At 40.1% G+C, this 25633-nt stretch overlaps 1 protein-coding gene and 1 pseudogene across 6 annotated transcripts in view; one reads left to right on the forward strand and one right to left on the reverse strand.

Annotated features, from left to right (window-relative positions):
• LOC121478203 (agouti signaling protein) overlaps positions 1-25633 on the reverse strand; it is a 56652-nt gene that overhangs the window by 6354 nt on the left and 24665 nt on the right. The window contains exon 1 of one of the 6 annotated variants that reach the window (XM_041733117.1): positions 3638-3693. The exons of the other annotated variants lie outside the window; for them this stretch is intronic. The gene's annotated coding sequence lies outside the window, so the exon portion shown is untranslated. Of the gene's footprint in view, positions 1-3637; positions 3694-25633 lie in introns of those variants that run through there. 6 annotated transcript variants of the gene reach the window in all.
• Positions 14334-15495, forward strand: LOC121478202 (annotated as a pseudogene).

The following is a 25633-nucleotide window of genomic DNA, read 5'->3' on the forward strand; positions in this document are numbered from 1 at the left end:
ATGTGGAACTCGATCCCGGGACCCCAGGATCACGCCCTGGGCTGAAGGCAGGCGCCAAACTGCTGAGCCACAGGGATCCCCAGAGTCTTCTTGAAAAGAGAGAACAATATTAGTTGCTGACCATACTAGCTGTTAATGAAGTACAGCCTTGATAGCCTGCTGGGGTTTTGCTAGTAGCATCAATGAGGAAAACCAGGGTTTCTGGGAAGCCAGCAAGTTGGCATTGCTGGGAACGTGATTGGGCTCTGTTGGTTGTAATAGTGGCCTCTACCAGTCCTGCCAACCACCAATTGCCAGGGATATGGGAGTTTGAGTGAAGCTCATCTTTGTGGAGAAAAAAAAAGTGACCCAGAGGCAAAGTAGTGTTTAGTAGAAGCTTACCATGGAGGAGCATTTCATAAAGGCCAGTGGTATTGGAGGCAGATGTGCCCCTGATCAATCTTTTGGAACAAAACATATACTTGGGAAGAAAGGGAAATTAAAGGGAAATTAAAGGAGGGAATCTTAGCCTTGAAACTGTCTGCAAACCTTTGCCCATATGCACATTTTTTTTCTGGGGAGAAGGTCCATAGCTATTTCTGGATCTATAAGGGGGCCTCTGGCCCCTAAAAAGCTCAGAGCCCCTCCTTTGCAACCTGAATGGGGCTCACCCAGAGCCACAGGCATATGAGAACAGAGGATACTGTCAATTTTTTTTTCTGTTTAGGCAAATAATTGAGTTCTATACTTGGGAAAGTGTGCTTGTTGGAAGGGACATATCACTCCAGCACTGGTATAAAATAAAGAAATGTAATAATGAAGCAAACCAAGGAATATAAACACTATAGTCCCATTTGTGAACAAATATCAAAACTTCCTCAAATGTAAATATGCTTACATATGCAAAGAAAAAGAGTGGAAGATTACACATTAACATTTTAATAATGAATACTTCTTAGGAGTGGAATTGAGGCTGGGGAGTGAGGTTGAGACATGCACTTCTTCATGTACTTCTGTATGTGAATTTTTTTTTAAGATTTTATTTATTTATTCATGAGAGACACATACACAGAGAGGCAGAGACACAGGCAGAGGGAGAAGCAGGCTCCATGCTGGGAGCCCCACGAGGGACTCGATCCCGAATCAGGCCCTGGGCTGAAGGTGGCACCAAACCACTGAGCCACCCGGGCTGCCCTGTATGTGAATTTTTCAAGAATGTTATTACATTGTAATAAAAAAAGAAAAGATGATAGAAATAAATACTAAATGCAACTTGACATAATGTCAAAGGATTTAAGGAACATGGATGGAGAGTTATGTTTGATTTGTGACAATGAGGCTGTGGAATTTGTAGGGCTCTCTTCCGTCTTTGTGCCTCAGATTCAAGGTACAGTCTGCTCTCAGCACCTACTGCTCTTGTTACCAAATTTAGGGCTTTCTCATAGCATATCCTCCTTTTACCCCTTCTCTGTCCTGGAAAGCTCTCAAAGTCTTTTACCCTTCTGGTTCATCAGCTACTGTTTTGATATGGGAGAGGTAATGCACAATTTTTGTTATGGTTTTGTTTCTCAGCCAAATGAGCTATACCAAATACTGAAGTTCAGAGCCAGGGGAGAAATATCTGTCATTCATCATTATCTAGATTCCCCACACCAGATGTTCAGTGGCTGCATAGGGATCCTACCATCCCACATATCTTTGACCCATCTGAGCAACAGACAATATGTATCCATGACAGGTGACTGGCTGTGCTGAACTTAGGAGGCTCCATTAGGGTTATAGGCTCATTCCTTAAGGTTCCCTTAGGCTTATCAGTGATGGCAATTTATGATATATCAATATGTTTTACCTACTTAGCTTTGTCCTAGAATAGCCAATCAAGCAACAAATATTTTTTAATACCATGGGAGCTTTCTTCCTATGACAGTTGTGTTACAGGATTAGGCATACCTCTGAGAAGGGCAAGAGAAGGAGAAGCAAAGAAAGAAGGGTGAAGAAAACTTTGGGACATGGTTTCAAGAGAGCAGATTTTGCTGAGGGTAGGGATGGGACACCAAAAGGGAGGAAGGGACTAATGGAAAGGGCCTGAAGAAAGTCACTTAAGGGACTGAGCCTAACATTCCAAGGGATCCTCTTTAATCAACCTCATCCATAACACGTAGGGAAAACATTAGAAAGACAAAGCCAAAGGATCATGAGGAATTCACCAATTTCATAATTAGTTCTTGCTCTATCTTTGGTTAACCCAGTCCCAGAGGTTCAGCATCCCTGCTGAACTGCCAACCAAATCTACCCTAAGCCAAGCCACCCACACTGTTGCCTAGACAACTGTGAATGTCTCTTAATTGACATCCTGCCTCCTTTCTTGTCCTGTTTCATCTGTTCCCCCAAATAGTAGCCAGAGTGATTGGGGACAGGATGGGGGGGCATGATTCAAATCACACATCACCCCCTGCTTCCTTTAACAGCTTCCCATTGTTCTTGAAATAAAATCAAAATTTCCTGCAAAGCCCTGTTACTCTCTCTGGATTCATCTGATAGAGTCTTCTGTTTAATCACTGTATTTTGGATGTTATTGTACTCCTTTCTGTTCCTAGAACATGCTAAACTGTTTCCTATCTCAGAGACTTTACACCTGTCATTCTCTTAACCCTAAATGTTCATTCCTTGGCTTTGAACTTGATTCCCTCAGTATTTCACCAGGCTGGATCATTGGCAAGTTTTAGATCTTTGTACATCACCTCTTTCTTTGACCACTTTATCTGAAAGCATCCTTTCTCCAGTTTCTGTCTATCCTATCATCCATTTCTTTCATAGCTCTTACAAATGACCAATTATCTATGTTTATCTTCATAATGGCTTTCCTTCATTTGTAGAATTTATTTATTTATTTATTTTAAAGATTTTATTTATTTATTCATGGGAGACACACACACAGAGAGGCAGAGACATAGGCAGAGAGAGAAGCAGGCTCCCCGCGGTAAGCCCAATGTGGGACTAGATCCTGGGACTCCAGGGTCATACCCTGGGCCGAAGGGAGACACTCAACCTCTGAGCCATCCAGGCAACCCTCGTTTGTAGAATTTAATCTCCCAGAGCATAGGGACATTGTTGTCATATTGATTTTGCTAAGCAATGCCTGGCACACAGTAGACATTCAATAAATATTTGGTGAATGACTGAGTGAATGAATGGGTAGCAAAGAAAAACAAAAAATCTTTAGATTTGCTGGTCCCTTCAGGCCAACAGGACAAGAACAGGTTACAAGTCAAATCTGATTGTGATTCAATGTCTTTTCCTTGGCCTTTGTTCTATCCTACTGGGGCTTAGACAACTCTTAGGTTTCATCAGTATCCCTTATTTGAGTGCTAGGCTAGGACTCTGGTTTTTCTTAATATTTTTGATCTTGTGCTTGACCAAAAAAGGTAAAAGAGACCATTTACTTTGTGGATAAAAGTGCCTGGAAAGGGGGCCAAGATGGTGATATAAGAATCTTAGGACCTTAGAATTGGAAGAGACTTTAGCGATCTTGTCCAAGGAACTTAAGCCTGGCTATGCATTAGAATTATCAGGGGAGTTTTTGCCACCATTCCCACAATACTGTGTTAATAAGAGACAATTTGGGGATCCCTGGGTGGCACAGTGGTTTGGCGCCTACCTTTGGCCCAGGGCGCGATCCTGGAGACTCGGGATGGAATCCCACACCGGGCTCCTGGTGCATGGAGCCTGCTTCTCCCTCTGCCTGTGTCTCTGCCTCTCTCTCTCTCTCTGAGACTATCACAAATAAATAAATTTTAAATAAATAAATAAATAAAAAATAAATAAAAGTAAGAGACAATTTATTTACACACAATACAATGCACACATTTTAAGTATCCAACTTGATGAATTTTAACTTATATATACACTTATGTAACTACTACTCAGATCAAGGTATATAATATTTCTTTCATTCCTGAAAGTTCCCTCATGCCTCCTTCTAGTCAAAACCTATTTTTACCCCTCAGAGGGTAATCTCTATTCTCACTCCAACCACCACAGATCAATTTTTCTGGTTTTTGTACTCATATAAATAGAACTGTATTGAATGAAATCTTTTGTGTGGGACTTATTTCTTCTTTTGCTCAACATATTTTTGAGGTTGCATGCATAAGTAGTTTCTCCCTCCCCCCCTTCTTTGCTGATTAGTATTTCACTGTAAATATATCACATTCATTTATCCATTCTCTTGGTGAGGCTTTATAATAAGTAAACCCAAATCTTGTCCAACCTCACTGAATCTGAATCTCCAGGAATGGAGACTGGCAGACATATTTTTAATAAGCTTTCAGGCGATTGTGATGTACAGCCATGTAATACAAATTTTATTGATCACCTTGGTTCTACAGATAAGAAAACTGAGGTTGAGAGTAGGAAAGGGGTTCCCCAAGTAAACACTTGAACTAGTAAGAGGCAAGACTAGAACTTCTTCCACTGTGTTACTCTTTCCACTGCAAGACAACTGAAACTGCTAATTAGTAACAAAGGCAAGGATGTGAACCATAATAGCTTCCATTTATTGAATACCAGGTATATGCCAAATTCTGCTTTAGGCACATTATATACATTTAATCCTCTTAATAAACTATACATCATAGCTGAGGAATCTGAAACCCAGACTAGCCCAAAGGACAGAAATAGTGAGTACACAGAGAGACATCAATCCCAAGTCTGCCTGACCTGAGTCACACAAGAAGGTTGGAACCTTTTCCTAATGTGGAAAGGAGGAATACTACAAACTCGTTGGTTTGGGGGCCTGCCATCCTGGCCCAGTCCAGCTTGCTATAGTAGAAATAAATAAAACCAAACAAAATAGCATTTACCCTGCTTTTCAAGCCCCTTCAGTTTTGTATACTCAGTGCTCCATCAGTGAAAGTTGTTGACTGCCAGATTAATTAATGTTTCAGCCAGGGACACCTGGGTGGCTCAGTGGTTGAGTGTCTGCCTTTGGTTCAGGGTGTGATCCTGGAATCCCAGGATCAAGTCCTGCATCAGGCTCCCCAGAAGGAGCCTGCTTCCCCCTCTGCCCATGTCTCTCTGTATCTCCCCTGAATAAATAAAATCGTAAAAAAAAAAAAAAAAAAAAAAAAAAAGTGTTCCAGCTAAGGAGAAAGTGATATGTTTGCTTAGCCATTTGCTCTTCCTCCTCTACTGAGAAGTTTCCCCACAGGAGTGGAGACTACAAATGCAGCCAGTGAGCCTGTCAGGGATGTGTCGCCACATCTGGGAAGCAAGTTTCCCACAGCAGGGAGGGCCTTGACTCTTTCACCAGGGAGTAAACTGACCCTAGCAGTCAGGAACTGGAATGAGTCAGAGACATATCTGCTAGTTGAGATGCTGAACCTGGAGTTCTAAGAGTCTGGCAAGCTCTGTTTTTCAATAATGAGGGAGTCTGGGAAGTATAAGGGAAGGGCCAGGGGAAGAGAGTAGAGACTTCTCTTTTGTAGCTGTTGGGATTGAAGGAGCAGAATGGGAAAGGATGGGGAAGGAGAGAAGCAAGCTTGTGGATATTGAAAAAGACTCTCCGACCAAACTTTAGACTTCTCTGAGGCCTCTCAACTAGGCCTCAATATTGGTCTTTCATCCTGTCTTTGGTCTGCCTAGTGTAATTTTAGCAAGAATCCTGTTGACTTAGTGAGAATCTCCTCATCCTTGATATCTGATCAAGTTCTTCATCCTACACCTTTGATGTATATGGCTACCTTTAGCAAGAATCTTGTTAGGTCTGGCTAGCAAGAAATCCCCCTATCCGTGATATGTCTTTTTAGTCATTTTCCATCCACTAACCCTCACTATGCTCTTTGACTATACATCCCCAACTATCTTTGCTGTATTAGGATTTGAGCCTGATCTCCATCCCTTACTGCAATATCCTTATTGAAACAGTCTTGAATAAAGTTTTATCATTTTAACAAGCATCAGAATAATTTTTTAACAATATCAAACACAAGTTGACCTCTTGGGCTGCTTCTATACATACAGACAAATTTGACTACTATGACTGAATTGACTAGTCTAATTTTTATGCCTAACAGAGGCTAAACTGAATAATATTCTAATGGTGGTTTTGGTCTTAGGTAGAGACAGCCTGCCTCAGGACTCTATTTCTGAGATTAAAACCATGTGGCAGGCCCAGGATCTGCCTAAAGGGCCCTGAGTCAGAATTTGAGAGAAGGCTTAATTAAGGCTGTGTTTCTCCTCAAGAAGCAAAAAGACACAAATCATCCAGGCTGTTGCTTGTCAGTGTGAAATACGTCTCTATGTCCTACTGAAACAGAGGTCAGAGTTCAGGCTTCCCAGATATTCATTCCTACAGTGTACAAGGAATACAATGCTTGTAGGAGCTGCTAAGATTACTTTGATTCCCTGACATCATTCCCTTCAGCCTGATTTAATGCTCTTCACTCAACAAAGATATTAGTGGGGACGTCATTGGTTTTGTTTTGTCTGTCAGAAACCACTTCTCTCCCATTTCTTTGCTCCAGACAATGCTGTTTTCTGCTTTTCCAAATTTCTTTGACTTGGGTGTGTTCTATAATCATTAAGCATGGCCTAAAGCTAGGCTGATGGTCTGCTACAGCTCTCAACAACTTTACAGCAGACGGAAGGCAAGAGGCTTTGATTTCAAATGAAATTTTCTGCAGAAAACGATCAAGGCAGAACCAAGGAAATATAGCTGAACAAATCTTTTTTTTTTTTTTTAAGATTTTATTTATTTATTCATGAGAGACAGGCAGAGACATAGGCAGAGGGAGAAGCAGGCTCCACACAGGGAGCCCAATGTGGGACTCAATCCCAGGACTCCAGGATCGGGCCCTTGGCTGAAGGCGGTGCTAAACCGCTGAGCCACCGGGGCTGCCCTGAACAAATCTTTTTTTATATATAAAAGATTTATTTGAGAGAGAGAGAACGTGCACATGTGCAGGCACAAGCAGAGAGAGGGGCAAAGGGGGAGGGAGATGGAGAGAGTCTCAAGCAGATCCTATGCTGAGTGCAGAGCCCCATGTGGGTTTCGAACTTATGACTCTGAGATGATGACCTGAGCTGAAATCAAGAGCTGGACACTTAATCAACTGAGCCACTCAGGTGCCCCAGAGCCGAACAAATCTTAAGACTATGTATGAATTAGTTCTAAGGGAAAGTAGAAAAAGTTTTGAAACAGATGCTCATGCCAGTGTTTCTGGAGTGGGTCAAGATCTTCTGATCCCACAAAGTCCTCCAAAATGAAACCAAAAATGCTTCCAGCGTGCCCTTCTCCTAGCATCTCTTCAATGGAAATGGCAGAACAAATGTCCAATGTTGCTGAAGTGGAGCAAATTCATCCACAATTGAAAATATTAGCCTGAGCTTTCCTCTTGGCCAATATAATGTGCCAAAATGGGCATTCACTCTGAAAATTTGAACATTTAGAAAGGAAAAGGAGTTTTGACATAAATGGACTTTTGGTTGTCTGTTTTGGCTTCATTTTTTAAAAAAAAGATTTTATTTATTTATTCATGAGAAACATACAGAGAGAGGTAGAGACATAGGCAGAGGGAGAAGCAGGCTTCTCACAGGGAGCTCGATGTGGGACTTGATTCCAGACTCTGGGTTCATGCCCTGAGCCAAAGGCAGATGCTCAACTGTTGAGCCACCCAGGTATCCCTGTTTTGGCTTTAATAAATATGAAATGAACCAGTTCTACACAGGTAGATTGATCCAAAATCCTAAATTCTACTCTGTGACAATCATTAGAAATCTGATACTACAGATGATTTTCTGAAGACATTAAAGAAGTGTTAAAATTTGACTCTGGAGTCAGAATTGAGATTTTGGAGTACTTCTAAGGAATTATTTTTTTCCTGCTAGGAAATGGAAACGGCAGAGTAAAAAAAAAGTAAGAAGTTACTAGTTAGCAGAAGGTAGATTGCTTCCTTTATGCTGAACTAAATACTCTGACCCATAAAAGTGAAAGATTTGTTTAGCTTTCCCCAAAACTAGGAAACAAGGGATGACTAATGAGTTCCTTAAACTTTCCAAAGTAGCAGCAGCTTCACTGATTCTGAAAGGATATTTAAGTTGCCAACTAAACTCCATCTACTTCCCCTCAAAGAACAGAGGTCAAAAGAACTTTGTTTCTGACCCTGCAGCAAGAGTCTTGCTGCTTGCTTGCTTGTTATTTCAAAGACAAGAACAAGAGAACAACCAATCATACTACAAAAATTATTCCAAATTTCACTCCATTTCATGGGCAGGAAGATTCTCCCTGATGCACAATGAAAAGAAGAACTGTTTCATTAGCTGAAAAGCAGTAGTAAGCAGACCCGGAGAGCAGGCCAGGTTTTACAAGAGAAGCAAAAGTAAAAGGTAGCATTTACTTTACAGAGGGGATCTCTAGCAAGTCAGAAACTTAAACCCAGACAAAAAGATGGGATCTTTGCAGGCAGCAGCAGAAATGTGTTTTCCTCCTACTTACAGTGCCCTTTAGTCAGCCTCTGTAATGACGGGAAGCTGGAGCTCAGCGTCTTCCCTGTCCTTAAACAGCAGAGGAAATATGTGTTGCAGTGAGTCTTTTAAAAAGACATGGGGAGCTCCCAGTAGTTGGCTTCCTATCTTACCCTTTGGCTTTCAATCAAGCAAAAACTGTGTCTTCATATTGGTTCTGGTGGCCACAAGGGTGTCACACTTCTTTGTATTTGTTGTCTGATCTTGTATATTTCTTCTCCATTTGGGAATTGAAATTGCAGTTGACACTGAGGTTAGAAGAACTTGAAAAGGAAGTGGTTGCACTGAGGATACCCATGACCAAAATTTAATGAGAATTTACTTCAGAATGGATCCCAGGAGATAGAATGAAACTTTAGCCTAAGGAATTAACCTGGAAAAACAAATTCTGCCAGAGAAGGGTTTAATTCAGCTTCTTAACAAAATTCTGGGTGGGCTAAGGAGCACTTGGTGTAGAAGTCAAACCTTAGATGGGCAGATTGCTAAGGACTCGATTGTCTTTTTAGTAAAATCTCTTTGGAAACGTTCAATATTGGTCTCATAATTTTCAAATTTCTTTTTTTTAAAGATTTTATTTATTCATTCATGAGAGACACAGAGACCCCACACAGGACTTGATCCTGGGACTCCAGGACCATGCCCTGGGCCAAAGGCAGATGCTCACCGCTGAGCCTCCCAGGGATCCCCCCCTTTACTCATTTTAAAACAGGGTTGTCTTTCTGTTGTTGAGTTCTTCATATATTCTGGATAAAAATCCTTATCAGATCAATGATTTGCAAATTATTTTGAACCATTCTGTGGGTTATCTTTTCACTTTCACTTTTTAAAAAGATTTTACTTATTTATTCATGAGAGACACACAGAGAGAGGCAGAGACAGAGGCAGAGGGAGACCCAGAATCACAACCTGAGCCAAAGGCAGAATCTCAAACACTGAGCCACCCAGATGCCCGCTTATTAGTTCTAATAGTTTTCTGTGGATTCCTAGGCTTTCCTATGCACAAAATGATGTCATATAGGAATAAATCATGTCAATAGAGATAGTTTTACCTCTTTCTCTCAAATCTGGATGCATTTTACCTTTTTCTTGCCTAATTACCCTGGCTAGAACCTCTAGTACAATGCTGAATAGAAGAGGTCATGGAATGATCTTTAAAAAAAAAAAATCAATTCAAAATAATTTCTGACTCTTACCTCTCCTAACTCTCCTGGTCCATATGCCTTAGAAAGGAGATTTGGTTTTGGAATGTGACTTTCTCTAGAAAGGAATAATCTCCTCTTAGCTGCTTATTGGTTAATGATCAGGGTGAATGGGATGAAGAGTTATTTAGATCTATTTTTGAAATTCAGGAGTTCTGCATGACTATTCCTGGGCATAATGTGCCTTTCTTTCTGCCAACAGCAGCTTCAGGTCGGCCTGGTTGTTATACCCTCTTGGGGATAGCCCAGCCAAAAAGGATGTCTGGGGTATTCAAACATAATCCTGGTTCAGCCATCTGGATTCTCTGGTCAGACTGACATGGTCCTAAATCACGAGAACAATGTGTGTGCTACTCACAAAATCTTCCTGCAGCTGCCTGAGCAGGGTAAGGTGAAGGTGGGGACATAATGTGTCTCCATCAATTTTTTTTTTTCAAAATGCCCTGTCTCACTCACATTTGACTGTTTGAAATTAAGAGTGTGAGTAGGAAGAACTGGAGAAAGGTGAAAAGCGATAAGACATACTGATTTTGTGGCTAAGGAAGGAGAGTAACAACCCTAGCAACTGGAGAAGGAACATCTTAAGTCCTAGGAAATGTGAGGCTCAATTAATGTTGTCCTTTAGATTTAGCACTACAACCTGGCAAAACAATCATATGGTTTGTGTGAGGCAGACTGCTATCAGGCTGGCAATCTCACCTCCTGCTGGGCTTGTCTTTCCTATTCATGTGCTATGAAAACAAAACAAGAAAAAAAACCACATGCGGACATGCTCTGACACTGTGTCTTTTCTGCCTGATGCTATCAACATCAGCTCCCAAAGATGGATGATAACCCATTCCCCCCTGCATCTGTGTGCAAACCCACAGACTGGCATAGCCATGTTTCAATCTGACTGGTAAAAAATCACATGCCTCTTCTGATGTCCAAGTGGCCTTGGTTGCGGCCAATGGTGATTGAGAATAGCTTTAGGCTACATTCTGGTTATCTGAAATATGACCTCTTGATCTTCTCTGAGACTTATTCATAGTTGGCTGAGTCTGGAATCCTGGCGGACATGGCTGAGGTTAATGCTGCCGATTGGCCTCATCCTGCTGCTTGGGAGACCCGCTGACAGTAGCCTATGCTATTCAGTGAGATAAACTGAAAGGATTTGGTTATAGCACCTATCCATCAAACTAATCAAAGTGGTGAAGAGAATGGCTTATTCATGTGAAAATCCACCAGAAGCCAAGATGATACAGAACAGAGGGTGGATGTTATTGGGATAAACTCTGCCATGGGTCTCCTATGCTCCTTCTTCTCATCTTATAGAGTGAGTATTCTAAGAGTGCAAGGTGTTCTTTACCTTTACCCAGCTCTATATCCAGGCTATTTCTCAGGATTGTCTTTGTAGCAAGCAACCTTAAAGTATGAGGTGATCCCTCCCTAGAACAAAAAGCACGCTTGCTTATAGTGGATTACCAAAGCTAATAGAAACAGATAACAGATTGGTGGTTGCCAGAGGTGGGAGTTGGGGGGTAAAGTAGGAGAAGGTAGTCAAAGGATATAAATTTCCAGGATGGCTGGGTGGCTCAGCAGTTGAGCGTCTGCCTTTGGCTCAAAGTGTGATCCTGTGTCCTGGGAGAGTCTCACATCAGGCTCCCTATGAGGAGCCTGTTCCTCCCTCTCTCTGTGTCATCAAAAAGATGAATAAATTAAATCTTTGAAAAAAAAAATACACATTTTCAGTTATAAAATAAATAAGTCAGGATATTTAATCTATGGTATGAGACTATAGTTAATAATACTATATTGCATATTTGAAGGTTGCTAAGAGAGTAAATCTTAAAAATTCTTACCATAAGAAAAAAATCCTGTTACTAAATGAATGTTAACTAGAGTTATTGTGATGATCACTTTGTAATATATACAAATATCAAATCATTATGTCATATACCTGAAATTGATATAATGCTATATATCAACTATACTGCAATAAAATATTACATGATATATAAGTAAAATAAACTGTAGATATTGCAATACAACAAAACAGTGGGTTTCTCAAGCTCATTGTTCCTCTAATGTAAAACATCTCACTATGCTTGCAGGTATCTATTTGGGTCCTCCGTGTTGTCCCTGGTGAATATGAGAGCAAGAATGGAGGCAAAAAATTAATGCACATGTTGCTTGCTGTATGGTGAGTAAGAAAATAGTTTGACTCATCCAGTACACTTTTCATCTCTAAAATTTGATTTGGGTCATTTTTATATCTTCCATGTCTCCATTTAAAATGGTCAATCCTTTCTTTAGCTTACTTGCGTAAGGATATAGTAAAAATAACTATTTTAATGTCCTTGCTACTAATCCTATCATATGTATCATTTCTGGGTTGGTTTTTATTGACTGGTTTTTATCCTAATTATAGGTCATATTCTGTTTTTTTCTTTTAAAGATTTTATTTATTTATTCATGAGAGACACAGAGAGGGGCAGAGACATAGGCAGAGGGAGAAGCAGGTTCTTTTCAGGGAGCCCAATGAGGGACTCAACCCCAAGACTCCAGGACCACGCCCTAAGCCAAAGGTAGAAGCTCAACCACTGAGCCACCCAGGCATCCCTATTCTCTGCTTTTTAAATGTGTGGTAATTTTTTTTGGATAACCAGACTTGATCCCAGGACCCCAGGATCATGACCTGAGCCAAAGGCAGAGACGTTCAACCACTGAGCCACCCAGGCACCCCTATTCTTCAAACTCTTGATTCTAGGCTTTCTTAGACTGGACTAGAGCAGCCTTTAGGATTACTTTTCCCCCCAATGTTCAGGTACAACCCTTCTGAATATTATTCCTGATGCTCTGTGAATTATGCAGGTTTTCTACCCTGAATGGTGGGAATAGGTATTAGTCCCAGCTCTGTGTGATCTTTGGTATTTTTTCCTGCTAATCCTTTTCAGTGGCTCTTTCCCCAGCCTCAGGTAGTTTCTTCATATGGTGCTGTATACCCTAGGAGGATCTTCTGAACATTTCTCTAGTTCCTTCTCCAGTTTCTGCACCATGGGCTGGAAACTCTCTAGTCATTAAGTTATAACAATTGCAAGCTTCACTTATTTTCCATCTTTCAGCGATCACTGGGTTTCATAACCTGGTGTCCATTGAAACCACTGTTCATATATTTTGTCCCATTTTTTAGTTGTTTCAGGGGGAAGGGTAAATTCAGTACCAGTTATTCCATCTTGGTTGGTTGTGTTCATTCTATTTGATAACAAAATTAAGGTCCTGAACAGAAGTATGCTGTGTTCTTAACCATATATGAGAGTCAAGTATGTACTATTCTAAACTCTTATCACCAGTGTAATTGATGAATTTATAGTATTCTACCTCTTAGGAGAAGTAATCAAGTGTCAAAAGCATGACTTTGGAGTTAGACAACTTGGGTTTAAATTCTGTCTTTGTAATTAGCTAGTTATATAACCACTGACAGGCTCCTTGAGCTTCAGTTTTCTCATTCGGAAAATGAAAATAATAATACCTAATTATCAGAGTTGTTGAAATAATATAAAATGTGTATCCTAATGGTTGGTATATAGTAAATTTTCAATAACTGGTAGCTGTTATTATCAAAGGCACTTGTCTTATCAATACTATCAGTTTCTGCATAGATGTTCAAACTTGATAAATTATAAGCCAATTTGCCAATGTGAGGACATTGTTCCTTTATTGCCAAAGCTGTCATTTGTCTTAAAATCAAATTTTGTTGCTTTCTTGGATGGCACTGTCTTGCAGACAATTTATGATAATATTTTTTAATTGTACTTCTTTTTTTTTTAAAAAAAAAAAAAAACTTCTTTTTATTTTTTTATTTATTTATGATAGTCACAGAAACAGAGAGAGAGAGAGGCAGAGACACAGGCAGAGGGAGAAACAGGCTCCATGCACCCGGAGCCCGACGTGGGATTCAATCCCGGGTCTCCAGGATCGCGCCCTGGGCCAAAGGCAAGTGCCAAACCGCTGCGCCACCCAGGGATCCCTTAATTGTACTTCTTGATGATACCAAATCTATATTCATAATGGCCCAAGAAAATGCACTTTAGTTAATATAAATTATGTACATAATACACCGTAGAATGTTTTTGCTTATATGGTCAGTTGACATATGAGACATATGTTCTAAAGTAGCTATAGATCTATTGTGGTTATGAAATAAATATTCAAAAATCAATAGTTTGTATTAACCAACAATAACTTAAAAACAGTAATGCCCAACTAATATTTGACAAAGCAGGAAAGACTATCCACTGGAAAAAAGACAGTCTCTTCAATAAATGGTGCTGGGAAAATTGGACAGCCACATGCAGAAGAATGACACTAGACCATTCTCTTACACCATACACAAAGATAAACTCAAAACAGATGAAAGATCTAAATGTGAGACAAGAATCCATCAAAATCCTAGAGGAGAACACAGGCAACACCCTTTTTGAACTTGGCCACAGCAACTTCTTGCAAGATACATCTATGAAGGCAAGGGAAACAAAAGCAAAAATGAATTATTGGGACTTAATCAAGATAAAAAGCTTCTGCACAGCAAAAGAAACAGTCAACAAAACTAAAAGACAACCTACAGAATGGGAGAAGATATTTGCAAATGACCTATCAGATGAAGGGCTAGTATCCAAGATCTATAAAGAGCTTATTAAACTCAAAGCAAAGGAACAACCAATCCAATCATGAAATGGGCAAAAGACATGAACAGAAATTTCACAGAGGAGATACGTTCGTTAGATTACTCCTTTCTGCCCCTGGACGCCGCCGAGTAAGCATCGTTAAAGTCTCCCCTCCCACCGCCGTCATGTCTAAGTCAGAGTCTCCCAAAGAGCCCGAGCAGCTGCGGAAGCTCTTCATCGGAGGTTTGAGCTTCGAAACGACCGATGAGAGTCTGAGGAGCCATTTTGAGCAATGGGGGACGCTTACGGACTGTGTGGTAATGAGAGACCCCAACACCAAGCGCTCCAGAGGCTTTGGGTTCGTCACGTAGGCCACCGTGGAGCAGGTGGACGCGGCCGTGAACGCCCGGCCGCACAAGGTGGACGGAAGAGTCCTGGAACCAAAGAGGGCTGTCTCCCGAGAGGATTCTCAAAGACCCGGTGCCCACTTAACTCTGAAAAAGATTTTTGTCGGTGGCATTAAAGAAGACACTGAAGAACATCATCTAAGAGATTATTTTGAACAGTATGGGAAAGTTGAAGTGATTGAGATCATGACTGACCGAGGCAGTGGCAAAAAGAGAGGTTTTGCTTTTGTGACCTTTGACGACCAGGACTCTGTAGACAAGATTGTCATTCAAAAATGCCATACTGTGAATGGCCACAACTGTGAAGTAAGGAAAGCCCTATCGAAGCAAGAGAAGGCTAGTGCTTCGTCCAGCCAAAGAGGCCGAAGTGGTTCTGGAAACTTTGGTGGTGGTCGTGGAGGTGGTTTTGGTGGGAATGACAACTTTGGTCGTGGAGGGAACTTCAGTGGTCGAGGTGGCTTCGGTGGCAGTCGAGGTGGTGGTGGATACGGTGGCAGTGGGGATGGCTACAACGGATTTGGTAATGATGGAAGCAACTTTGGAGGTGGCGGAAGCTATAACGATTTTGGCAATTACAACAATCAATCCTCAAATTTTGGACCCATGAAAGGAGGAAATTTTGGAGGCAGAAGCTCTGGCCCCTATGGTGGTGGAGGCCAATACTTTGCCAAACCACGAAACCAAGGTGGCTATGGTGGTTCCAGCAGCAGCAGCAGCTATGGCAGTGGCAGAAGGTTTTAATTACTGCCAGGAAACAAAGCTTAGCAGGAGAGGAGAGCCAGAGAAGTGACAGGGAAGCTACAGGTTACAACAGATTTGTGAACTCAGCCAAGCACAGTGGTGGCAGGGCCTAGCTGCTACAAAGAAGACATGTTTTAGACAATACTCATGTGTATGGGCAAAAAACTCGAGGACTGTATTTGTGAGTAATTGTATAACAGGTTATTTTAGTTTCTGTTCTGTGGAAAGTGTAAAGCATTCCAACAAAGGGTTTTAATGTAGATTTTTTTTTTGCACCCATGCTGTTGATTGCTAAATGTAATAGTCTGATCATGACGCTGAATAAATGTCTTTTTAAAAATGTGCTGTGTGGATCCCTGGGTGGCGCAGTGGTTTGGTGCTTGCCTTTGGCCCAGGGCGCGATCCTGGAGTTCCGGGATCGAATCCCACATTGGGCTCCCGGTGCATGGAGCCTGCTTCTCCCTCTGCCTATGTCTCTGCCTCTCTCTCTCTCTCTGTGTGACTATCATAAATAAATAAAAATTTAAAAAAAAATGTGCTGTGTAAAGTTAGTCTACTCTGAAGCCATCTTGGTAAACTACCCCAACAGTGTGAAGTTAGAATTCCTTCAGGGTGATGCCAGGTTCCACTCGAAATTTATTTGCAACCTGCTTGGGCACAGAAGCCATTGTCTCCACAAACCTTGGTGTGGTTGAACTGACAGTTAATGTGTTGTGACCTGGAGTTCACCGTTAAAAGGGTCACCCAAGCAAAGTCCTGGAGTTTATTTGGTTATTATGATTGTTGGCACATCCTATGCAATATATCTAAATTGAATTATGGTATCAGATAAAATTATAGGTGGGATTAAAGCCTGTGTATCGTCCATTATCATGTGTAATCAATAAACGATTTAATATTCTCTTGAAAAAAAAAAGAAATTTCACAGAGGAAGACATAGACATGGCCAACAGGCACATGAGAAAATGCTCCGCATCACTTGCCATCAGGGAAATACACATCAAAACCACAATGAGATACCACCTCACACCAGTGAGAATGGGGAAAATTAACAAGACAGGAAACAACAAATGTTGGAGAGGATGTGGAGAAAGGGGGACCCTCTTGCACTGTTGGTGGGAATGTGAACTGGTGCAGTTACTCTGGAAAACGGTGTGGAAGTTCCTCAAAGAGTTAAAAATAGACCTGCCCTACAATCCAGGAATGGCATTGCTGGGGATTTACCTCAAAGATACAGATGCAGTGAAACGCCGGAACACCTGCACCCCAATGTTTATAGCAGCAGTGTCCACAATAGCCAAACTGTGGAAGGAGCCTCGGTGTCCATCGAGAGATGAATGGATAAAGAAGCTGTGGTCTTTGTATACAATGGAATATTACTCAGCCATTAGAAACAACAAATACCCACCATTTGCTTCGAGGTGGATGGACCTGGAGGGTATTATGCTGAGTGAAATAAGTCAATCAGAGAAGGACAAACATTATATGGTCTCATCTATTTGGGGAATATAAAAAATAGTGAAAGGGAATAAAGGGGAAAGGAGAGAAAATGAGTAGAAAATATCAGAGAGGGTGGCAGACATGAGAAACTCCTAACTCTGGGAAACAAGGGGTAGTGGAAAGGGAGGTGGGGGGGGGGTTGGGGTGACTGGGTGATGGGCACTGAGTGGGGCACTTGACGGGATGAGCACTGGGTGATATGTTATAAGCTGGCAAATTGAACTCCAATAAAAAAAATACAAAAACAGTGGGGATCCCTGGGTGGCTCAGGGGTTTAGCGCCTGCCTTTGGCCTGGGGCGCGATCTTGGAGTCCTGGGATCGAGTCCCACGTCGGGCTTCCTGCATGGAGCCTGCTTCTCCCTCTGCCTGTGTCTCTGCCTTTCTCTCTCTATGTCTATCATGAATAAATAAATAAAATCATTAAAAAAAACCCAAAAAAATACAAAGACAGTAATGCCAAAATAAAAATATGTCATTCACAGCAGAATTACAAAAATAATTAGGAACACATTTAAGCAATTACGAGGTTATATATGAAAAAAGCTATAATCTCTACTGAGAGACATAGGAAAAACTTGAATAGGTGGGAAGACAAGCTATTTTCCTTAATGGTAAGAATTATGAAAACAAAAATTGTCCCCAGATTAATATAAAAGTTTAACATAATCTCCACCAAAACCCTGATGAATTTTTTTATTTTTTAAATTGCCTCTGAGGTTCATTTGAGAAAACTATGTTCCAAAGACTGTCAGCCCATCTTGGTTGTACAATTTCAACTGGCATTAGGCAGTGTGGGAGCCATAGAGGCTACGTAGAGTAGCCTTTTACATCATTTCATTTAAGAAGTCCTAGTAGGATAATCCCAGGAGACCTTTTTGGTTGTTTCTGATTCATTACTATGTTATGATGATCATTCTTCAAAACTCTTTTGACGTCCACATGCATTTAGACACTCAATAGGCCTGTCTACACCAGTCTCTTGGAACATAAGTACCTCCTTCTATTTCATGGCCAGTGGAGCAGAGTGGCTGTGGTCAGAAAGAAGAGTCTGGCCATCCTGAAGCTGGATGTGGGGAAGTCACATGGATCTTGAGAAGGCATACATGCAAATACCAGCCCAAACCTCTTGGGGAGGCAGTGTATCTTTTCCCAATTGTTTCTCACATTTGTTTCTCCTGAGCATCTTTTGAATTAGTATCACCTTCAGAGCTTGTTAAAGATCCCTGGGTCCTGCTTTAGACCTACAAGTTAGGATCTCAGGATCTAGGCCTTTATTAATTTTATTTTATTTTATTATTTATTTATGATAGTCATACAGAGAGAGAGAGAGAGGCAGAGACACAGGCAGAGGGAGAAGCAGGCTCCATGCACCGGGAGCCTGACGTGGGATTCGATCCCGGGTCTCCAGGATCGCGCCCTGGGCCAAAGGCAGGTGCCAAACCGCTGCGCCACCCAGGGATCCCCAGGATCTAGGCCTTTAAAACCTATTTTTCACAAGTTTTTCTGCATGCTAAGTGTTCTAAAATGCCTGCTACTCTGTGTCTAGTTTCAGAGTTGCTCAATCTGATAAACACTGTTCTCTAAACAATGGTTCTCAGAGTCCTTAACCAGTTTTTGAAAAAGTACTTCACAGGTCCTGAGTCCTAAACCTCACAGGAAGACTCTAAGGCCTGGGCTACTTACAAGCTGCAGATCACAGCAGTTATAGCCTTATTCTGTCTGTAGCCTATGTTTCATTTCTCTCCCTCTCTGTAGCCACCATTCCCAACCCTACTTCTTTTAGGTTTCATAAGCTGTAAGTGGTCATTTCTAAGGTAAAAACAGATATCCTAGACATAAACATTCTCTATAACTACAAACCCTGTCCATTCTTTAAAATATCCCGTCCCCTTCTATTCCTGCTGCCACACCCTAGAGATCCTTATCTCCAGAATTAGACTCACACACAACCTCTTGTTAGTCTGTATGACAGCAGTCTTCTTTCTCTCAAATCTTTCCCACCTACTACCCCCCATCCTCCTGCTCAAAAGCCTAAAAAGGACTCTTGGTATTAACCATATTTGTCTAAACTCCTCCGTTTGTTTTCCAGGCCCTTTACAATGTATCCCATTTTGATTTCCCACTATTGCATACATGCTTTACATTTACTGCCCATACACATGTCCTGCTCATTTCAACCCATGGGACAGATTTATTTCAGCATTTCCAAAGCATGGTATGAGGAGTCAGAATAGGGGTCCAATAAATGTGAGCCAACTGACTCAGTAGTTGGCATTTGTTTCCTTTCGATGCCCTCCCTTTATATATATATAATCTTACAAATCAAGTATCATATTCTGTTTACAGATATTCCTAGGCTTTTATGGTCTCCATTATTATTAAGTAAAAAATAAAACAAAAAACAGGAAAGGATAAAAGGAAGGGAAGAAAAGTTCCCCACAGTAGAGAATTGGCTTTCAGAGTTGCAAAAGCAAAGAGAGGGAAAGGCTAGTGGTCTGATAACTCCCTCTTTGAAGTTATTCAGGAAACAGCTCAGGAATATTCAATGGCTTTCTATAGTGCCATATAATCAGTATCATTCCATTTAGAACACAGATACTGTCTCTGTTCCTTGCTAAATGTTTCAGATGCATTCATGCTTGCCTCCTCCATGTTAGTTCAGGATTCATTTCTTCCCACTCACCTGATTGCCCATATTAAGCTAAAATGTCCTTCTCCATGCTCTCATGAGTCCCTGGTGTTAACTTTTAACTCAACATCTTATATTGAAAGTGCTTGTATGTGAGTCTGACTCACCCTTAGACTGTGAATTTCATGAGACAAGGTCCAGGCTTACTTGTTTCTGTGTTATCTATATAGATTCTGTTCATGTAGATGCCACATAAATGACCTCTGAAGGGGGTAAACTTCAGAGGGTGGAAACTTTGTTGTTTTTGTACTGTGAATAACAAGCTCAGTGTTTAGGTGTTCAGAAAAAGTTTGTTAATGTTAACATTTCTGTGCTTTGCTCCTCTCACTACATACTCATAACCTTGCCCTTTTCCATCAAACTCTAGTTACTGAGCATTTAGTAAATGTTCAACAGACTCTTGTTAATTGAGATTAATACCGATAGCCACTGTGACAGAAACAATAAACAAATTCATTAATTATACTTTTGTTTAGAAATTTGTGCATAGTCTAATTGTTTAAATAAGAACTTCTGCCTCTTTTTCATACTTTCAGAGAATAGGCTTTAGAGCCAGGGCGAAATAGATTTGCCTGGCTCCGAAGCTTATTAGACTTGTGGCTCTGCAAATACACTATTTAACTTTTGATATGCCCTTTTAGAGCCCTACATTAAAAATGGAAGTAACAGGGGGTACCTAGGTGGTTCAGTTGGTTTAGCGTCTACCTTCTGCTTGGGTCATAATCTTAGAATCACGGGCTCGAGCCCTGTGTCAAGCTTCCTGCTCGGTGGGGAGTATGCTTCTTCCTCTGTCCCTCTCCCTGCTTGTGCTCTAATACATAAAATCTTTTAAAAATAAATAAATAAAAATGGAAATAACAGTATGTATTCTGTAGGATCATCATGAGGACTGAATATAATATATATAAGGTGTCTTAGCACCGTAGTTGGCACATAATAAGCATCAAGCAAAGTTAACTCTTACTTTTTGATCCTGTCCTTCCTCAAGAGGGTCACTTGGGTCACACAATATCTACTAGATTACAAGATATTAGCAAGTCTACAGTTAGGTTTCCTGTTCTCATGCCACCTATTCCATAAGAACTATTAGTATATTTTTATATACATTTGAGTGTGTAGTATGTGTTACTTGGGAATGTGTATATATGGACATCTATATGGCTCTGTGTGTACATCTTGTGTGCAAGAGCCATAGGCTTCCAGTTATCCTTCCATTTGATTTGAGAAACTTCAGAGGCTTAAAGTCACAAATAGGGCATGTTCTCCTCTCCTCTTGCTGCTTTCACCTCCATCTACCAGATATCCCCTGTTAAATGAAGTATAGTGAGAAGTTGCTGGATTAAGCTACAGTGAGCAGATTCTACTAACAACATATAAAAGCAAATAGGAGTACTCCCCAGTATTATCAAGCTACAAAACCTAGATGCTGCTTTAGCTCACAATGGAAAAATGATGAATGGGTGATACTACTTTGCTTCAGTGGGACTGAGTAAAGGTAATGAGCAAGAGGATATTATCTCCAACCTCCCATTTTCTGGGGAGGGTAGGTAAGTGGAAAATTTATAAGGCATATCAAGTAGTTTTGGTGAGTAGCTCCAAACATCAATCCTGTTTGTGGCACTCATTCTGGTCTGAGGGCCTATAGTAGATGCCTCCCCACCCCCAATATGCAGAAGCCAAACTTCCATGCTAGCAATTTTCATCCCTCTAGGTAATTGCCAGTTATCTCCAGAATCAATAGGAAAATCTGAAAATATATTCTAAAACAAAGTTGATTTTAATTAACACGTATATACTTAAATGTATTATCAGAGAGTTCTACTTCTAGCAAAGGCTGACTAGTTAGGATGCTACACACAAATATCTTGCTGAGAATAATTAAGAAAGTTGAACAAATTATTTATTATATGTAAAGATTTTATTTATTGTTTTTTAAAAATTTTATTTATTTATTCATGAGAGACACACAGAGAGAGAGAGAGAGAGAGAGAGAGAGAGAAAGAGAGAGGCAGAGATGTAGGCAGAGGGAGGAGCAGGTTCCATGCAGGGAGCCTGATGTGGGACTTGATCCCGGGTCTCCAGGATCACGCCCTGGACTGAAGGTGGTGCTAAACCACTGAGCCACCAGGGCTGCCCAGATTTTATTTATCTGAGAGAGAGAGAGCAGAATGATAGAGAAAGAGCACAAATAGAGGGGAGAGGGGCAGAGGGAAAAGCAGACTCCGCACTGAGCAGGGAGCCTGATGGCTTAATCCCATGACCCTGGGATCATGACCTGAACTGAAGGTAGACACTTCACTGACTGAGCCACTCAGGTGCCCCCAAGTTATTATTTTTTAAACACCAATTTGAAGACATACAAGAGCTAACAAAGCAATGATAATTTGCTGGTCCAAGATCTGGAAGAAAAGAGACGCTAAAAAAGGTGAGCTGGTGTCTGGGGAAACTTTACCCTGAAGATAATTGCTGATTCCAAAAACAAAAACAGCACTGAGAAGGTGAAAAGAGCTTTCAGCAATTTTCCTGCCAGGAATGGCAAGACATAAATTATTGTAAAGAGCATGAGAAGAGAGAAGGGCTCTGGTAAACACCCCAGGCTTTCAACTGGGACCACAAAGGACTTTACCCTAGAGATAAAGATGAACTATAAGTAGATCAGTTCTCATAAGGACTGAAGGTCAGCTTTTAATTTCTCAGACATTTAATGGTTGAAGGTATTCAGGCCCTATCCCATCTATTTGACAGAAATAAAAGTAAATCTTCTCTGGAGGGATATAACATCATATAGAACCTCCAATTATTCTGAAGTTCAGCAAGCTTTTTTGACAAAATTGACAATGTGATTCTAACATTTAGATGGAAATGCAAAGGACCTAGAACTTAGAATAACCAAAATGATATTGAAAAAAGGAAAAACAAAGTTATAGTACTTATACACCTGAGTTCAGAATTTATCATAAAGCTACAGATTTACAATAAAAGTAGATAGAAATAGATTAATTAACAGAGTCAAGACTAGAAATAGACACAGACATATACCAAGGCACCAAATCAACTCAATTGGGCGAGGTAAGTCTATTTAACAAATTGTGCTTAAATAACAGAATATCGCTATGGAAAGAATTTTGACCCCTACTGCACTCCATACACAAAAATAATTCAAGATGGATCATAAATGTAAATGTAAAAGCTAGAACCACAAAAGTGCTAAAGGAATACCTTTGCAACCATGGAATAGGCGAAACTTTCTTAGGCATAAGGTAAAATGTATGAACCATAAAGGTAAAAAGTGAAATACTGCACTTTAAGAAAATTAATTTTTTTTGCTCATCAAAAGACACCATTTTGAAAATGAGAAAGCAAGCAACCATCCAAGAAAAAGATATTCCAATACATATATTACATGGCAAAATATTTGTATTTACAAAATATAAGGGATTTCTACAGAGAATTTCAGGAAGATGGTCAGGTAAGAAACACATTAGAATCAAATTTGCAAAAGATAAGACAAATGTAGATTCTTGAAATTAGCAAGAGAGAAGCTACTAATCACATACAAGGGATCCTCAACAAGATAATTAGCATATTTTTCTCGCAAACTTTAAAGGCCAGAAGACAGTGGTCAGATGTATTTGAGGTACTAAAAGAAAAAAACTATCAGCTGAGAATCCTATATTTGGTGAAACTGTCCTTCAAAAGTAAAAATAAAGACATTCCTCCATAGATAAAAGCTGAGGAAATTTGTTACTACTAGATCTTACCCTGCAAGAAATGCTTAAGAGAGGCCTGCAGGGTAAAAAGACAAGACACTGGACAGTATCTTTAAAATATATGAAGAAATAAAGATTTCAATAAGGGTAAATGCATGGGTATTATAAAAGCTAATACTATTGTGACAATGGTTTGTGATTCTTTGTCTTCTAGATGATTTAAGAGACATTTGAAAATAATTATTAGTCTAAAAGCTACTATTAGTGTAACTTTGGGTTATAATTCTGCATTTTCTTTTATACATAATTTAAGATACTAATGAATTGGAAAGAATTAATTGTTTATGTTTTGGGGCACACAATGTATAAAGACGTAATTTTGTGGGGTGCCAGGGTGGCTCAGTTGGTTAAGCATCCGACTCTTGATCTTAGCTCAGGTCTTGATCTTATGGTCATGAGTCAAGCCCTGTGTTGAGCTCTATGATGGGTGTGCAGCCTACTTAAAAAAAAAAAAAAAAGTTTTGTGGCATCAACAACTGAAAGGGGTAGAGATGGAGCTGTAAAGGAGCACAGTTTCTGCATGTTATTGAAATTAAGCTGGTTCAAGTTCAAATTAGAGTGTTACAATTTTATTTTATTTTATTTTATTTTTTAATAATAAATTTATTTTTTATTGGTGTTCATCTTGCCAACGTACAGAATAACACCCAGTGCTCATCCAGTCAAGTGCCCCCCTCAGTGCCCATCACCCATTCACCCCCACCCCCTGCCCTCCTCCCCTTTCACCACCCCTAGTTCGTTTCCTAGAGTTAGGAGTCTTCATATTCTGTCTCCCTTTCTGATATTTCCTACCCATTTCTTGAACTCTAATCTCCACAGTAACCACAAAGAAAACAGCTATAGAATAACCAAAATGATATTGAAAAAAGGAAAAACAAAGTTATAGTACTTATATACCTGAGTTCAGAATTTATCATAAAGCTACAGCAGATTTACAATAAAAGTAGATAGAAATATATTAATAAACAGTCCCTGGTGTCTCTACCTCTCTCTCTCTTCTTTCATGAATAAATAAAATCTTTAAAAAAAATAGACTTCAAGATCCCACACTCAATAAATGATAAAACCAGACAGAAAATAAATAAACAGCATTTTAAACAACACAATAAATCAATGAGATCTAATAGACATATACAGAGCACTCTATCTAACAAGAGCACAGATATTCTTCTCAAGTGTACATAGGACATTTACCAGGATAGACCATTTGTTAGGCCACAAATTAAGTCTCAGGAAGTTTAAAAAGGTAGATATCATACAAAGTATATTCTCTGAACATAATGGGATGAAGTTAGAAAAAAATAACAGAAGTAAAACTAGAAAATTACAAGTCTGTGGAAATTAAACAGCACATTTAAACAACCAGTGGAAAACAAACAAACAAACAAACAAACAAAAACAACAACCAGTGGATCAAAGAAGAAACCACAAGGGAAATTAGAAAATACTTAGAAATGAATGAAAAAAAAAAAAAAAAAACAAACACAACATACAAAATCTTACAGGACACAATGAAAGCAGTGCTAATGGAAAATTTATAGCTATAAATGGTTACATTAAAAACAAAAAAGAACACAAATACAACTTAACTTTACAACTTAAGGAACTAGAAAAAGAACAAACTAAACACGAATTTAATAGAATAATAATGATTAGAGCAGAGAAATAAAATAGAAAAACAATAGAGACAATTAACAAGACCAAAAGTTAGTTCTTCAAAAAAATCAACAACACTGACAAACCTTTAGCTAGAGGGAATAAGAAAAAAGAGAGAGAGTTTAAGTTACTAAAGTCAGAAATGAAAGTAGGAACATTACCACCAATTCTATAGAAATAAAGAGGATTGGGATGCCTGAGTGGCTCAGCGGTTGAGTGCCTGCCTTCAGCCAAGGGCATGATCCTGGAGTTCTGGGTTTGAGTCCCACATTGGGCTCCCTGTGTGGCGCCTGCTTCTCCCTCTACCTGTGTCTCTGCCTCTCTCTCTCTCTCTCTGTGTGTGTGTCTCTCATGAATAAATAAATAAAAATCTGGGCAGCCTGGGTGGCTCAGCGGTTTAAGCACCTGCCTTCCGCCCAGGGCATGATTCTGGAGTCCTAGGATTGAGTCCCATGTCAGACTCCCTGCATGGAGCCTGCTCCTCCCTCTGCCTGGGTCTCTGCCTCTCTCTCTCTGTGTCTG

The sequence above is a fragment of the Vulpes lagopus genome, chromosome 18 (genome assembly GCF_018345385.1).
Source record: "Vulpes lagopus strain Blue_001 chromosome 18, ASM1834538v1, whole genome shotgun sequence".
NCBI lineage: Eukaryota > Metazoa > Chordata > Mammalia > Carnivora > Canidae > Vulpes > Vulpes lagopus.